Raw genomic sequence first — 6000 nt, 5'->3', positions numbered from 1 at the left:
GTGTTTTTGACACCAAAATAGTTCCTTAAGAGACTAAGTTATGCCACCTACAGCAATACTTAATTTTTAAATACGATGGAGGGAAATATTCTTTCATTCTAACTGTGAGAAAGTGTGTGCACAGTTGGGGAATACTCTTTCTCATAAAGGAATGACTAAAAGGCCTGCTGAAGATTTAGCTCTTCTTTGACTTCTGCCTTTATCATTAAAGCCACAAGACAGTCAAAATATTTCATGACTACTATAATCTGCTCACAATTAGTTTTCTAAAAGGTGAGAAATGAACCACTGAATTTATCCAATCTCATACATACATACTTAATAGTTTGACATTATTAAAACTACTTGGAAAGTTGAACTTGACACGCAATTCACCCTGAACTGAGACAGAGATTAAGCATGTTCCTGGCCAGGTTTCACTAAAAGATAATTCTCTGTAGCACTCAGGTTTCTAGTCAGGAAAAATCTCCTCATTTTTCTTTTTTTCCTTTCTCTAGGATTTCTCTTCCTGCAGTCACCTCAAAATTCTTATACTTGACATGTCTGAATCCGAGGACTAACTAAAAACCTATTCTTTTAAAGCTTTTTTTAAAAAAATATTTTATTTATTTATTTGACAGAGAGAGAGGTCACAAGTAGGCAGAGAGTCAGGCAGAGAGAGAAGGAGAAACAGGCTCCCCACTGAGCAGAGAGCCCGATGCGGGGCTCGATCCCAGGACCCTGAGATCATGACCTGAGCCGAAGGCAGAGGCTTAAACCACCGAGCCAGCCAGGCGCCCCTAAAAACCTATTCTTAACAATGATTAAAAAAAATCCATTCTGCTCTCTGCTAAATACCAATTTATGAAGATCATATAGACACACACCTTTGTGAAGTGTTCCAAGAAATACAACACCCCTCTTATCACCTGTGATTTTATCTGTTCATGAAAATTATCCCTAATTCCACCCAGCATTAATTAAGCCCATACCCTTTCTCCTTCCTTTTGCCCTTCATCTTGAGGATGTTTTGATTCACACTAAGAACCCCCTTCTAATGGAAAGACAGAGGTGCAAGCAAGATTTTCCAGGAAGGAGAAAATTTCACTTTCTAAAACACCCAGAAGATTCTTGATTTTGAAATACCATGTTGTCCAACAAACCCCATTCTTTAAAACAAGAAAGCATTCAGTGTTGAAGAATAGGAGAGTGGACAAATAGCTCAGAAGTAAATAACCCTTTGGCCCACTTGCCATACCATTTAGTACACTAGGAAAAGTAATTTGCTAAATGGTTCATGGTCACATGTAACAGTTAATTGGGCATTCAAGAATTGAGCCCAATTATCCCCTTCCTACTGTATTATCTCATCTAGCATGCGTGATTTTATATAGTCCACCATACCTGTGGCCTTTTGCATCAATCTCACTGGTCTTGGTGATGATCAGCAGATCATAGGGAAACCGGCCATCGCATCATCAAACACAGACCCTTCCACACTTCAGATGCCCTGTGACATCAAGGCTGCCCTAAACTAACTAATTCAAGTGTTCCTCCCAAATATTTACTCCTTTCCTTCTTCAAATGCTTTACATTTCTAGAAATTCCCTGAAGCTAGTCCCAGCCACAGAATCTAGCATTTATAGTAGGCCCTCAAGAGGATATTCCAAGAAAAGACAGCTGGCTCAGAAAACTGGGGCTCCAAAATCAGAAAGTGCCTCAGTCTTCTCAGCCTTCCCTCCTCAGTCCCTGCAATTTCATGTCAAGCAATGGTTCTTGATCCTGACTGCAAAATAAAATAAACCAGGGTGCATTAAAAATCTCATTGCCCAGGCTGCAGTTTGAACACATGACATCAACATACCTGGGGACAGACCTGACCAACAGTATTCTTAAGGCTCCCCCCGCAATTCTCGTGCACAGGCAAGGCTGAGAAGCACTGCTGCAAATGTGAGGGGTTGCTAAGACCAACCCTGCATGTCATAGGCCTTGAAGAAGGAAGTGTGCATACTCACATGATCTTAAGCCTCTTTAAGTCTCAGTTCTGCATCTGTGAAAATGGAGATATACTGACATTTGGTGGCCCGTGGAGATTTAATGAGCTAAGTTTTGTAAAGCACCTACGACAGTACTAGCTGCCAGTAAGAACTCACAAGTAATAGTCATAGTGGCAGTACTGGTAGTATGTCTAAGACATGGCATTCTCCAGCATGGAAGAGTTAGGTAAAGGTTCATGCCCACTCCCTGCCCTGCCCACGGGGCTAGTGACAGGCCACACCTAGAAACCACATCCCCCAAGTCATGGGCCAGTACCTTTTCCACCACAACTCACTTCTGTCCTTGATGAAGGACAGTCCTGTGGCTGTTCCATGGCCTCAGAGGATTTATACAGTAAGACTGAAAGTGATCCCACTGTTCTTACCCATAAGAAATACTATGTTTTGGTTTTTTTAAAATCTCTTCTCGAATGTATCCTTACAGAGTTCCTTTCTTGTTGAATATGGGAGCAACTTTTTTTTAAGATTTTATTTATTTATTGACAAACAGAGATCACAAGTAGGCAGAGAGGCAGGCAGAGAGAGAGAGGGAGAACCAGGCTCCTTGCTGAGCAGAGAGCCCAATGAGGGGCTCGAGCCAAATGCAGAGGCTTTAACCCACTGAACCACCCAGGCGCTCCTGAACATGGGAGCAACTTGAGAAGATTTCAATTAAGTCAGAGCCATCTCTCATCAGTTGCATTCTTCTGCAAAGGGACTTGCTTCCTACAGGGACTGTCATTTACAGAGCTATTGAGCTGAGCCACGGTGGAGCCTTGATGAAGTTGCAACTGCCCTGGTGAAGATATCCAACCAAGTTTCTACACAGACAAGGTATGCCAGTGAACCATGACATCATCCTCCTGCTCAGCAGGACCTCAGAACAAAACACGGTGTAATTAACTGAATAAGCTCCTAAACAGACTAGGTCAATGAAATCTATTTATGGAGCAAAAATCACTTTGAGAGAGTATTAGTTATAGGCAAATAAGTACATTTTTGTCTTTTTAAAAAGAAGTTTGCTTTCAGAGCTTTCAAAAGATTACAAACCTTTGGGGTAATAGACGTTTCCACAGCTACTCACGGAATTAAATTTTGTTTGATATCCTATGACACTCTCCAATCCATATTAATCCATATTAACTCCAAATATTTAATAAAGGCACATATTCTCAACAAACGTTTCACTTGGGGCAGAGTGCCCTGAACGCCAGCTCTCATCCTTATTGAACATGACAAGAGCATCCAGAGGTTCAAAGGTCACTTACTTATTCAACAGCATATCTCAATATCCACACAATTCCCTGCAATGTTTCCTTTAGCTATCCTGACTTGAAGGTCACTACAAAGAACAGTGGACAGACGGGCCAAAAACCATTCTGCTGTATGAGAAGGTGTTCTTTACTACTAAAAAATAAACACAAAAGTCATTCTTCCTTCTTGACTGAAGAGTGAGGTGTGAGATGAGAAGCATTGAACCAAAACAGCTATCTTGTCACCATGAAGAGATTAGCCTGAAATCAAGAGAAAACCACACTGAGGATGTGAAAAAGAAATTTTAGAAAGAATTTAGGATCTAGAATATGTCATCAGCTGCTTAATTCAGGACCCCTGAAACCACCCTACTTCCTATCATCACTCTGGGAAATCCTTATTAGTTTCCTATTCTGGCCATAATAAATTACCATAAACTTGGTGACTTAAAACTACACAAGTGGAGGTCAGATGTCCTAAAAGGGGTTGTGTTGTTTCTGGAGACTCAAGGGAAGAATCCATGTCCTTGCCTTTTCTAGTTTCTGCTACATTCCTCAGCACATGACCTCTAGATCTCTTCATGGCCAACAGAGTAGCACTTTCAAATCTCTGTCTTTCTCCATCTCCCTCCTCCTCCCTCTTTCCTTCCCAGCCTCCTCTCCCTCTTCCCTCCTTCCTGGGCTTCTATTATTACATTGCCTTCTCTGATCTGACTTGATGAATTTACAACCAAGTGAAGATTCACCCCTGCCCTTCCCTTACAAGACCCTTGTGATTACTTTGCTCTCCTACCCAAATAATCCAGGATAATTTTCCTATCTCATCTCTTTCACTTAATCACACCTACAATTCCTGTTTGCCATGTACTATAACATATTCATAGATGCAGGGACATGGACATCTCCCAGAAGAGGGGTATTATCCAGCTAACCACAGACCCAAGGAAAGGCAGATTTCTTCTGGCTCTCTTATGAAAGAGAACAAGAAGGTGGACATTGCCCTGGGGTAAAACTATAAATGTATGTTCTTTTCTCTTCCATGTGAATGAAAATTTTTTTCTCATCTTCTTTTCCAGTTGGGTTCCAAAAGAAAGTGTTTGCCAAATCAATGGCTATATACTATATGGCTATGAGGTTTATTAATCTGTTCTAGCAAAGATACCTTACCTTGTTTGCTCAACTTTTTGGAGGGCCTATACTGGTAAATTAAATGAAGAGAAGAAAGGACCATCAATCTAGCATCTTTTATATCCCTCAAGGTGGCACTACTCTGTCCAGGACCCTTTGGTGCAATATTGATTTTTTTTGTTTGTTTGTTTGTTTTTTTAACTTTTTCAGTGTTCCAAGATTCATTGTTTATGCACCATACGCAGTGCTCCGTGCAATACATACCCTCCTTAATACCCACGACCTGGCTCACCTGACCCCACCCCCACCCCCCTGTACTGTCCTGTCCAGGGATAGATAGTGTCAATTCTACTTGAATTTCCTCACCCCAGAAAGATCTTACTCCACAAGTCAGCAACCCAATGTGAGGGTACAGTTAAAGGAAAGAAGAAAGGAATATGTGGGTAATACTAGCCTTCTCTTTGAAAAGAGGAAAACAATATATATAACCTTCATGAGAAATGATTGTTTACATAATATACGTTGAGAACTCTCTCAAGGAAAAGAAACAATCTCAATAGAGCTATTCTTTTTAATCCTAGAAGAGACAGCTCATATCTAAAAAAGTAAAACATAAATAATTTTCAGAAGAAAAAAATAAGTAGGGGTAAGTTTATCATAACAAAGAAAACAACAGAATTTTGTTAAATTGCAAGTATTAAAAGAAAAAAAATACAAGTCTGGGATGTAAGAAGATGAAAAACTACCTTTTTCTTGTACTTTCATTTACCAATTTTTTTTATGTATTCTGTTATTCTCCAGATTAAATAAAGCACTTGAGGTTTTATTGTCTGAGGTGTATTTTGAATCTCTCCTGTCAATGAATGATAACATCCATTATCTAGCTACCATGCATACAATGAGAGTTATCTCAGGAAGGAAATCGAATGAGGAAGGAGATTCACTCAGCGATTTTCAACCTTATCTGCCACAGAATCATAGGAGGAACATTTAGGAAATACATTCTGGAGGAATTCCAGAAAATAAGGAAGTACCTAAAGGTACTCAAATAATGACCTGAGCCCCACAGGTTTTCCTCCCTGTCCCCACTTGACCATGCCAACCTTGGTCCCCTTGCAGATAAGGGGCAGTTACCCTGCCATGATGTAGATGATTCTCAGCTGCTGATCCCTGGATGCAAGGAGCTGCCAGTGCTGGGTAACAACAATGACTTTTAATCCAATGGAACCCTTACTGCGTTGACTGGAAAGAGAGCACCCACTTTGAGAATCAGAGCCTCAAACCTACAGAGCCCAGAGGTCCAGGCATACAAAGTGCCTCAGTCAGGCATCAACCCGGTTGTCACAGTTCATCCCTTGTGCCTTAGGGAAGCAGCTCTCTGGAGACCCAAGTTCAGGGAGCAGCTCATTTCACAGGTCACATTAGCCTTTCTTGCTGGCGAAGACAAAGGAGGGAGTTTAGCGGGATGAACTACAGCCCCGGTCACCCACCCTCTCCTCCACTATCCATTCTAAATCCCTTGCTCTCAGTTATTACCACTGCCAGTCCTGCTGGCCCCTGGTGGTGTTGACCCAGCCCCTCAATCCTGAAGGTTCTCTGTCTCT

Source organism: Meles meles, chromosome 9, assembly GCF_922984935.1.
Source record: "Meles meles chromosome 9, mMelMel3.1 paternal haplotype, whole genome shotgun sequence".
Classification (NCBI taxonomy): Eukaryota; Metazoa; Chordata; class Mammalia; order Carnivora; family Mustelidae; genus Meles; species Meles meles.
This window is presented reverse-complemented; position numbering follows the sequence as displayed.